The 12499-nt window shown below is 33.8% G+C and overlaps 1 long non-coding RNA gene across 1 annotated transcript in view; it reads left to right on the top strand.

The window, feature by feature from the left end:
• Positions 1–4611, top strand: part of LOC131506915 (uncharacterized) — a 126582-nt gene extending 121971 nt beyond the window's left edge. Inside the window, exon 3 of the long non-coding RNA XR_009259222.1 lies at positions 4499–4611. This is a non-coding gene — a long non-coding RNA (uncharacterized LOC131506915). The remainder of the gene's footprint in view (positions 1–4498) is intronic.
• The last annotated feature ends 7888 nt before the right edge of the window (positions 4612–12499 follow it).

Genomic DNA, 12499 nt, shown 5'->3' with positions numbered 1-12499 from the left:
AGCAGATAGAAAAAAGGGATGAAGAAGTGGTCAGAGCTTCATATGTCTAGGGGATATCACAATGTGTACCAACATGCAAATAAATGTGACAAAGGAAAGCAGAGAGAAAGAGGCAGAACGTGTATTTGAAGAAAAATGGTCCAAAACCTCTGAAATTAAATAAAAAGCACTATTTATACATCCAAGAAATTCAGACTACTAATAGTATGTACGGTAGCATGATATTAATATCATGACAAACTATATAGTTAGGTTGTCAAGAGTAAAAAAACAAATAGAGACTCTTTTTAAAGTTTTTATTTAAATTCCAGTTAGTTAACATACAGTGTAATACTAGTTTCAGGTGTACAATATAGTGATTGAACATTTCCATAGATCACCTTGTGCTCGTCACAACAAGCACACTACTTAATCCCCATCACCTATTTAACCCATCCCCTTACCTCCTCCCTTCTTGTAACCATTAGTTTCTTGGTTTGCCTCTCTCTCACGAAGAGAGTTAAGGGTCTCTTTCTTAGTTTGCCTCTTTCTCACAAAAAGAGACTCTTAAAAGCAGCATGAAGTAACTCATCACACACAAAGGATTCTCAATAAGAGTAATAGCAGATTTCTCATAGGGGCCATGGAAGTCAAAAAGCAGTGGGATGACATTCAAATTGCTGAAAGAAAAGGACCATCATCAAATAATTCTATATCCTTCAAAAATAAAAATAAAGATAAAGCTTTTAAAAAATAAATGAATTTATTGCCAGGATATGTGCATTATAAGCAATTCTAAAGGAAGTGGAATAATACATGAAAGTAATTTAAATCTATCCGAAAAATAAATATCACTGATAAAGATAGTTATATAAGTAAACAGGAAAGGCAATATGTATGTGTTTAGACTTTTTATTTTTCTTCAACGATCTGATTTAAAAACAACTGCATAAAGTAATAATTATAAAAGTTAAACTGTATAAATATGTAACTGTATGACAGAGATAACACGAAGAAGGAGGATAGAGGATGGATCTATTTTGGAGAAAACATTTTATATATTATTGAAATTATGTTAATATTAATGTGAATGATATAGATTTATGTAAAGATGTAATTATAAACCTCAAGGCAACCACTAAGAAAATATCTGAAAATGTATACTGGAATAAATAACAAAGGGATGAAATGGAAGACTAGAAAATGTTTATTTAACATGAAAGATGGCTATAATGTAGAAATAGAGGAATATAAAAGAACAGAAGACATATAAAAATAGCAAAATATCCTATAGGATTTAAGAGAACAGAAGACATAAAAATAGCAAAGTATCCTAAATTACTTTATCAGTAATTTCATTAAACTTAAATTGTTTAAACATCCAACGAAGAGTCAGATGTTGATAGCATGAAAAAAAAAATGTTATCCAACTATGTTTTGTGCATGGGGACACACTTTAAATTAAAACTCACAAGTAGACTGAATTAAAGAGTAGAAAAAGATATACCATGCAAATAATAACTAAAAGAGAGCTTGAATGGCTCTATTAATAAAAGACTAAAAAGAATTTAAGAAACAAAATTGTTATTAGCATCAAAGAATGGAATTTTTAATGATAAAAGGATCAAAAGATCAGGGAGATCTAGCAACTTTAAGCATGTGTGCAGCTACTAACAAGGTTCTAAAATGCATACAGGAATAACTGAGAGAATTGAAAGAAAATATGGAAAATTTAACAACTGTTGGAGATTTAAATATCCCACTTTCTTTTCTTTTTAAATAATTTTTAATGTTAATTTTGAGACAGAGAGAGAGAGACAGAGTGTGAGCGGGGGAGGGGAAGAAAGAGAGGGAGACACAGAATCCAAAGCAGGATCCAGGCTCTGAGCTGTCAGCAAAGAGCCCAAGGCAGGGCTCAAACTCAAGGACCATGAGATCATGATCTGAGCCAAAGTCAGACACTTAACCGACTGAGCCATGCAGGTGCCCCAAATATCCTACTTTCAATAAAAGGTAGAACAAATCAGTAGAAGAACACAAAGAACATAAAAGACTTCACCAGAACTATAAACCAAATATAACTAAGGAACATCTAGAGAGCAGTTCACCAACAGCAGAATATGCAGTCTCCTCAAGTGACTATAGGGCATTCTTTAGGATATAATATAGGTTAAACCACATAACAAGTCTCAGTAATTTTAAAAGAATTGATATCATGTAAAACATGTTCCCTGACCACAATGGAATTAAATTAGAAATCAATAACAAAACGAAATTTGGGAAATTCATAAATATATGGAAATTGTTTCAAAAACTAAATAACTAATGGGTCAGTGAATAAGTCCTAAGGAATATTCAGAAGTAATTTTACATGAAAGAAAATGAAATACCAAAATACAAATAACAGAATTGTGGAATATAGCCAAAGTGTTTCTTAAAGTGAAACTTATAGCTATAAACACCAACATGAAAATAAAATAAAGATTAAAAAACCTAACCTTTTGTCTGAACAAAATATAAAATAGAGAGTAAGCTAAACTCAAAGCAAACAGAAGAAAGAAAATAAAATTGATTAGGGCAGAAATAAATGAAATGGAAAATAGAAAAAATAATAGTGGAAACCAATAACATCAATAGTTAGAGCTTTGAAAAAATCAACATTGACAAAATTTTAGCTTGGCAGAACAATGAAAAAGACATAAATTACTCACATCAGGAATAAAAGAGTAAACTCTTTACTACTTGACAAAAATAAAAAAAAATAAGAGGAAATGCTATGAACAATTATCTGCCAAATACATATACAATATCTACATACATTACATATGTAATATACATATATATATATAATATACCTATATATATATAAAACCAAGATAAAGTGGAAAAATTCCTAGAAGGATACAAACTATCATAACTGAAGAAGAAATAGAAAATGTGGGTAGATCTATAAAATTAAAAAAAATTCAATTAATAATTTTGAAAATTTCCACAAAGAAGAAAACAGGCCTACACTGCTTCAATGGTATACTCTACTAAACATTCAAAGAATATTTAATACCAGGCCTTTACAGACTCTCCCCAAAATATTAAATCAGTAAACAGTTTTCCACAAATTTTATTGGACTAGAATTACCCTGATGCCAAAACAAGACAAAGGTATCAAAAGAAAAGGATAGTACAGAACAACATCTTTTAAGAATATAGCTAGAATAATCCTCAACAAAATACCAGCAATCAAATCTAGCAATATATCAAGTAGATTATACTTCTTGACCAAGTGGGATTTACTATAAAAATGCAAGGCTAACCTACTCGAAAATCAATCACTGTAATACACCATACTATACAATAAAGGACAAGATCCTCATGACTATCTCAAGAGATGTAGAAAAAAAGCCTTTGACAAAATACAACACCTTTTACTGATAAACACTTAACAAACTAAGAATAGGTGACTTCCTTTACCAAGTAAAGCCATCTATAGATTACCCACACATAACACATTTTAAAAAAAAAAGTTTATTTATTTATTTATTTATTTATTTATTTATTTATATTTTTATTTTTTTTTTGTTTATTTATTTTTGAGACCAAAGAGAGAGAGTGTGTGAGAAGCGGAGGGGCAGAGAGAGAGGGAGACAGAATCTGAAGCAGGATACAGGCTCTGAGCTGTCAGCACAGAGCCTGATAGGCACACATGAACCCAGGAACTATGATCTCATGACCTGAGCTGAAGTCAGACACCCAACAGACTGAGCCACGCTCCCCACAGCTAACATGTTTAATGTTTGAAGACTGAAAGTTTTCCCTCTAAGTAGAGGGCAAGACAAAGACTTCTACTCTCATCTCTTCTGTTTAACATTGTACTCGAAATTCTATACAGGGAAATTGGGCAGGAAAAAAGTTTTAAAAGACCTCCAGATTAGAAGGGAAGAAGTAAAACTATCTCTATTCACCTATAATGTGATGCGTATAGTCTTGCATATAGAAAATCCTAAGAAAGCCACAAAAAAACACTATTAGGACTAGTAAATTCATAAGTTTACCAAAAAGTAAGCTCAATATCCAAAAATTATTTGTATTTAGATTAACTGGCAATGAAAAATCCAAAAATGAAAAACATTCCACTTATAATAGCATCAAAAATACAATGCTTGGAAAGTTTAGCAAATAGTGAAAATCTTGTCCATTGAAAATTACCAAATATTTTCATTGAAATCTTTAAATTTTTAATATTTTTCAAAAATGATTTTTAAATATCAAACTAATGGAAAACCATTACATGTTTATGAATCAGAAGACTAAGTATTATTATTATTATTACTATGGCAAAATTCCCTAAATTGATCTACAATTTCAATATAATCTTTATTAAATAATAATACCAACATTAACAATAATAAATATTCAGGATGAAATCATCCTCTGGAAAATTTTGATGATTCTTTTTTACCCTAGTAGATGAATTTCAGGATATTCTATCTGTTAATGCCAAAATATTGCTATATCTTTACAGATGATATGTTACCAGCATTTCAATGCTCAAATTTGGAATCCAGGAGCAGAATAGAAGTTCAACGTATTATTTCCTCACTCTGATTTTACTAGTGTATCCTTGATTCTACAGCAAAGAAGGTAAGATTCAGAATCATAAAGTGATTCATCTATGCAGAGCAAATTTAGTTTGCCTCTGTGTGAAAACAATTTAAAATCACTGCTTGAAATTTTTTTTCTGTTTTAAAATGTTGCTCAAAATGTAATGATCCATGATAAAAGCTACAAATTCTTTCAAACCAGTTGGTGCTGAGGATAAATTTCCATAGCTAAAGCAAATTTATAAACCACATCTATTATTTTAAAAACCTTAACAAAAAAGAAATACAAATGATAAGGTGTTTGATTCCTCTTCAACAAAGAGGTTCTTGTAACTTTCTTCGAATTGGTACAATTTAGTCATGATTACATCATATGCTGATATCTAATGATGTTGCTTATGAGACTCATTTTTTTCTCTTTCTTTTCAATAAGAGGAAATATCAGTAGTAATAACCTCTGGAGCATCTACTGATGCAGATTTTGAAAGAAAAATTAAGTCTGTTTCTTAATTAGCCGTAATAGCTTCTAATAGAAGTAAGGTGTGTAAACAGACTTGCTAGGAGGGCAGCCTAGAAGCAATTTACATCAGTGTCAAACACAAATTATACCTAAAGGTTTTGCATTCAAATAACTCAAGCTAAGTTAGGAAGAGTTAGTATAATTAAACCCGCATATAAAACCAGATCTAGTTTAAAAACAACACTTTTTGACATCAAAGAACATGCAAGTCTCACATCTGAGAATGGTTGCTTTCAAAAATATGTTTAAGTGAATTTTATTTTAATAACCACAGTATCAAATACTTTATTTTATTAATACATAAAACAGAGTAAGCTTGTTAAAAATAATAGTATGTTTTGAATTATAGGTGCAAGAATTCCAGTTTAGCCTGGAGACATTGCTTGATGCACACATGGTATTTTTTTCTTGACCCTTTGATGCTCTTTGATTTTGAACTCTATTAAGATTTATAAAATGGAAATTTGGGGTCTAATTTTCAAATGTTGTCTTTTAATGGAAATTTACATTTGCTTCTCTTAGTAGTCAAATGTCATTCTTAGCCAGGACCACAATTGGCCCCTTACAGCCCCCCTGGATGAATCTGAGGGTTTCAGGTGCTGCTCCTCTGCTTTATCCACTGGCCAAATGCTTAGTCTTTTAACTGATAACAGCATTCTTTTCTTCTTGATGCCTTGTTTTAGCATTTGCTTACTCCTGTCTTTTCAGTGGCTATGACTTCTTTGAAGATTTCATTTTTCACTGCAAGTCAGCTTTTCTGTCTCTCTCTCCTTAGATAGTCTCTTAATTTCCTGTTAGCTCAAGAATACAATGAAAATTATGTTTTTAGCAGAATGTATTCTTTTGCATTGCAAATGACTATTACCAACACCTATTTTAAAAACATTATTTTGTCACTATTTTTAAAATTTTTTTTTAATGTTTATTTTTGAGACAGAGACAGATTGTGAGCTGGAGAGGGGCAGAGAGAGAGGGAGACACAGAATCTGAAACAGGCTCCAGGCTCCAAGCCGTCATCAAAGGGCCTGATATGGGGCTTGAAGTCACAAGCCATGAGATCATGACCTGAGCCAAAGTCGGACGCTCAACCGACTGAGCCACTCAGGCACCCCTGTCACTACTTCTAAGAGAGAAAGGATAGTAAACCTCATATACTTGCTTTAAATACATAGGGGACAGAAAAAAAAAAAAAAAAAAGCAAATGACATGGCAATTCTGCCGATTAACCCAGCATATAGCTTAAGAGGGATGGTGGATATTCTCAGCTGACAGCCAGTCATGTCATCATCACTTTCTTGCTTACTTACTCTGTAAAATTAATTGGTTCACATTCTTCTCTAAAACCTCAGTTTCAGAACTCTGAAGTGGGAAAAATAGTAATACACAATTGAGATTATTTCATGTATATTCTTACCTGTTTTATGCCTAATTCGATATGTGGCAGCTATTATCTATCAGTGTTATCATTACTTATTAGATAATGCAGAGACAAACAGGAGAGGATAAGGAAAACACAAAAATAATAAGAAAAGTAATCAGAGATAAAAATGCAGTTGTCTATTGAGGAAGAAACAAAGAGAATAGGAAGTTGAGAGAAATAGATAAAAAAGAAAGATACATAGGCATAGACTGGGAATAAGATAAATAGGTATTTAGGTTCATATAAATAAAATCAGATAAAAACAAGGAAAGTAGAATTTTGGAGAAACAGAGAAACATACAGAGGCAGTGAATGACTGTAGATACTGATTTGAATTACATTTGTAAAGATTTGTACTTTAGTCATTGAGCTTTAAAAAATCAATATCACTGGGGTGTCTGGGTGGGTCAGTCAGTTAAGTGTTTGGCTCTTGATTTTAGCTCAGGTCATGATCTCACAGTTCCATGAGTTCGAGCCCGGCATCGGAATCTGCACTGACAGTATGGAGCCTGCTTGGGATTCCCTCTCTCTCTCTCTCTCTCTCTCTCTCTCTGTCCTTCTTCCCTGCTCATGATCTCTCTCTCTCTCTCTCTCTCTCTCTAAAAATAAGTAAATAAACATTTAAAAAATCAAATATCACTGATTATAAAAATTCCTTAGTGCAGTTTATTTCTTAAGTATTTTCAGTTATTATGAATGTTATTACAGTCTCCCGTCTTTCCAAAATCCACTCCAAATTCATTCGCTTCTAAAATTCACAATTATATAAAATATTATTTGAGGGGCGCCAGTGTGGCTCAGTGGTTTAAGCATCCGACTCTTGATTTTGGCTCAGGTTCATGATCTCACAGTTCCATGAGTTCGAGCCCAGCATCAGAATCTGCACTGACAGTATGGAGCCTGCTTGGGATTTTCTTTCTCTGCCCCTCACCTACTCACACTCACATGTGCATGCACATTCTCTTTCTCTCTCAAAATAAATAAACATTTTTAAAAAATAGAAAGGATTATTTTTTAAGCTGAAATTTACCTGTTTGTATTCTTTTTATTCAAATTAGAATTGAATATAGTACACAGAAAATTATGCAGGCAGCCCAGAAAAAGTTTCTTGTCCCATTTATAGCATCAAATAGCAAGATAACATTGGGCAAGTCAATAAACTTCATTAAAGTTAACTCTTTTATCAAATGAGATTTGGATTAAATAAAGAAATATATTTATTTATTTTTGAGAGAGATTGAAAGCGTGAGTAGGGAAGGGGCAGAGCGAGAGAGAAACAGAATCCCAAGCAGGTCCCACACTGTCAGCATGGACCTTGATGTAGGGTTCAAACTCACAAACCATGAGATCATGACCTGAGCAAGAGTCAGAGGCTTAACTGACTAAGCCACTCAGGCACCCTTCAGCATTTTCACCTTTATATCCAAATGTAAATCATAGCATGTTGTAAGTTACCATCTGAGTATCAGATGTCTTCTTTTTCATTTACACTGTATTTAACCTGGTGTGTGTAATTCCAAAATTAATTGGTTTTATAGTTTTAACACACTTGGAGCAAGAACCTTTAAAAATCAAACTATTTCATTATAAAAGTTAAGAATCTTTGCTGTAGAAGCCTGCTTAAGATTCTCTCTCTCCCCCTCTGCCCTTCTTCCCTACCGGTGCTCTCTCTTTCTCTAAAAAATTACAAAAAAAACCCCCACAAAACCTTGAAATATATTTTTAAATCAGAAACACTTAAATATTCTTCATTCTTGGAATGTTTGAGAATGTTATGCTACAGCCATAGGCTGGATCACAGACATTCATGATTACTATAGTTAATAATTTTAAATAACTTCGAACATAGGTGCTTTTAAATGTTATGTAAAAATATCCAGCATGAAAGATAAACTATATGATATTTATTTGACTATAAAAAATACATATGCTTAGAATAAAGCCTAGGAAGAAAGACAAATAATAATATAATTTGTATCTAGATTATAAGATTAAATTATTTCTATTTTTCCTTTTTATAAGTTTATTTTACTAATTTTTAAAAAGATTTATTATTTTAAGAGATACAGAGAGAGCATGAGTGGAGGAGGGGCATAGAGAGAGCCAGATTGAGAATCCCAAGCAGGGTCTGTGATATCAGTGCAGAGCTTGATGTAGGGCTCAATTCTATGACCCTGGGCTCATGACCTGTGCTGAAATCAAGAGTAGGACGCTCAACTGACTGAGCTACCCAGGTGCCTCAATACTATAAGGTATTTTAAATACAGAGAACCAGATGAAGTAAAAACAAAGAAGTACCACAATCCTGTGCACACTGCTATTGTCACCTGAGAGCTGTCTTCATTCTTTCTTTAATTCCAAAGGAGAAAGAATAAATTATTAAATGTGACTGTGTGAATGAGGCCTAATCCTTTTATTGATGTAGAAAACTGTAACTTATTTTCTAACAGTACAAAGGGAAACAAAATGCTTTGAAAATTTGGGAGACTACAAATTCTAGAATTGGCAGGTTGGTGAGGTACAATTACACTGAGAAAGTGATAATGGCAAGGTAGAGTGAAGAGAAACATTCTGAGGAAACTTCTGGAAGCTTTCTATTTTTCTCATATGCTACTAGGTCATTTAGGAAAAGTCCTTGGTCTAAATTAAAGTAATATTTTTAAGGCAAAATATATGAGTATATTTAAAGATTACATTTTCTTTTAAAGTTTATTTTCTTTTATTCAGCTAATTTGAAGATAGTTTGGGATATTTCAATAATCGACACATGTTTATAATTTTACTTTTTAAGGTCAGGTGTCTATGTCATTAAAAATAAAATTACTTTAGTTTGTAGTATATAGCTAGAGTAGTCATGACTTCCCTCCCAATAGTTTTGCAGCTTGTGAAAAATAGTAGCTTCCCCAACATCCACTCATGATCATGCATCTTTGATCAATCTATTCTTTACTTGGTACAGAAGGAAAGGCATCCACTACAGTGACCTCGGAGGGAGATAAGTACCACCGCAGTACATATACACACTCCTTTTTGTGCCTACAGATAAATCTCTGCCAAGGTGAAGTAGGAAGGAAATAGGAAAGGAAGAAAAAGGCAGGAGAGACCCATTTTTCTTATCAATTCCATTAACAAAATAAAGATTCAGAATCTGAAGTCAGTAGACAGTAAATCACTTCCTAGCTAACTTCACACTCACACCCTATGAAAGATTAACATACAAGAATTACTTTTACTGCACATACACAGACTAGAGATAAGGACAAGGGTTTTTCTAACCCGTTGCTAAAAAAATTAATGAGCATTCAGATAATAAGCCCATTTTTACTTCCCCAGTCCGAATCAGGAAGTTATTTTCTTTCTGGCACAGACCTCCCAAAACCCTTGTAATTTCTTGCGTAAGAGCACTAGGAGCCTCTTGTTTATTAAGGTGACTCTGAGTGGGCTCCTAGATGGCTCCTGGAAGGGGGCTGATCACCAGAAAGACCCAGCCATGATCAGAAGCTTGGAACTTTCAGCACCCCGCCGCCTCTTCCTCCAGAGAAAAGAGGAATTGGAAATAGAGTTAATTTATCATGCATTTGTGAGGAAGTCTGTCTAAAATCCCAATAGTAGGGAATTGGATTCAAAGAATTTCCAGTTTGGTAAACACATACAGACCAGGAGGGTCAAACATCTCAACTGCATGGGAACAGAAGCTTCTGCACTCAGGAAACTCCTGGATCTCATCCTATGTATCTCTTCATCTGGGTGTTTATCTGTATTCTTTATCATCTCCTGTAATAAACTGTGAATATAAGTACTTGATTCCCCAAGTTCTGTGAGTCACTGTAGCAAATTTATCAAACCCAAGGAGGCGGTCATTGGAAACTCTAATTTGTAGCTGTCTGGTCATCGTGACTGGCATCTGAAGTAAGAGGGAAGGTGGCATAGTCTTGTGGGACTGGGCTTTTAACATGTGAGATCTGATGCTATCTTCCGGTACATGGTGTCAGAATTGAGTTGACACCCTACTGGTGTCCAAAAGCTGCTTGTTCTTGTGGGAACCACCATCCCCGCCCCCAACCCCATCTCCACACACACACACATTTGGTGGCCAGAAGTGTGTTTTGTGTAAGTAGTAAAGGGGACACAGGGATAAAGACCCATGGCAGGGAAGAACTGTGTTTTTCCCAATATAGAAAGTAGAAAACTGGGGAGCCTGGGTGGCTCAGTCGGTTGGGTTCGACTCAGGTCATGATCTCCCAGTTTGTGGGTTCAAGCCCCACGTCAGGCTCTGTGCTGAATGCTTGTTCAGAGCCTGGAGCCTGCTTTGGATTCTGTGTCTCCTTCTCTCTCTACCCCTCTCCCACCTGTGCTCTGTCTCACTTTGTCTCTCAAAAATAAATAAATGTAAAAAAAATTTTTTTAAAAGAAAGTAGAAAACTGAGGTGTTTTTTTTTTTTCAGTTTTAGTAAATGCCTTTTTTTTTCATCCATTCTGAGAGAGGAAAACAAACAAACAAAGAATCTAATTCATATAATGCTTTGAAAGAACTATTGAATAATAGACTTTAATTTATTTCTGTTCTTTATATTGAAATAGTTGGTTGTTACAGGAAGATCAGTAACACTAAACATTGGAGAGCTGACAGGCCTAGATTTCTTAGGAAACAAACAAAAAAGTAAGGTCAAGTGATATTTAAATAATTTCAAGGAAATCTGAAAATAATCGTAAATTTTTTCTCCATAGAAATTTTCCACGGGAGTAAAGAAATTCATTGCCTTAAAATGGTTCAGAAGTGAAAAAAGGTAGTATGCATTTCCACATATAAAGTGGTATGCATGTTCCACATCTGATCTGTGCTTTTCTCAGAAACCACTTAATCTAATTATACATTAAACTTGTATTATATTATAACCTTATTTACTCTTTTTATACTATCCATTCTTTATTGTGTAGCTCCTCTTTGCAACATTTGTGCTTTAGATATTGTAAATACTGCATTGCTTATGGTAAAAGCAAAAATGTTGTGTATTTTAACAACTCTTAAGAAAGTTCTTTTTTTTAAGTTTGTTTCTCAGAGAGAGAGAGAGAGAGAGAGAGAGGAAGTCAGGAAGGGGCAGAGAGAGAGGGAGAGAGAGAATCTGAAGCAGAGTCCACAGTACCAAGACGGAGCCCTATGTGGGACTCGAACTCACAAACCATGAGATTATGACCTGTGCCGAAACGAAGAGTCAGACGCTTAACTGACTGAGCCACTCAGGTGCCCCAAAAGCAAAATGTTTTAAAAGAGATTGTGTTCTAATTTGTTTAAGCACTGGTAATCAAAGTCTAGATTCTTTTCAAGAGATGTTGTGCAGTTGAATGGATTCTGTCCCTTGCCCCAGAGGTAAGTACATGATCCAGAATGGGCCTATCTATACCCTTGGTCACAGTAGTTGTTTCAGGGATAAGAATGAGAGTGGGTCAAGGCACAAAATAATTCTTTGTTCCTTGGCTACTTTTGGAAAGAGGTCCTCTCTTTATGATCAAAGATATGGACAGAAAGAGAAATAGAGACCTAATGCCAATATTTTGACCAAAGTTCATGTGTATTTGATCCAGAAGACGCCTGGGTTTTTCAGTTTTCCTAGGCCAATATATACTCTATTTGGGTAAACAAGATTGACTTTGGGTTCTGTCTGTTATAAATGAAAATTATTATCTAATATAACAGGAATTAAATTTAAGTGTATAATTTCAGGAACATCATCTGAGAAGTAAGAAAAGTTAGATTTCCTGATTTGTTTGATTTTTTTAAAAAATGGGTGCCCCTCACCCTAATCAGTCTTAGTTAAGTCATCTTTATGTCAATTAAGGATTTTAAAACTTAGGTTACTTTCTAAAAAATTGGTTATTCAATTATCACCCCTATTAGGTATCATCTATATTCCTAAATGGAGAATGCCATTGTAACATTTTGGTAAGAACAGCTTGTGACTTACAGAGAAAAGCGAGAAATAT

The sequence above is a fragment of the Neofelis nebulosa genome, chromosome 3 (assembly GCF_028018385.1).
Source record: "Neofelis nebulosa isolate mNeoNeb1 chromosome 3, mNeoNeb1.pri, whole genome shotgun sequence".
Classification (NCBI taxonomy): domain Eukaryota; kingdom Metazoa; phylum Chordata; class Mammalia; order Carnivora; family Felidae; genus Neofelis; species Neofelis nebulosa.
The sequence above is the reverse complement of the archived record's forward strand: the minus strand, read 5'-3'. Positions and strand labels throughout refer to the sequence as shown.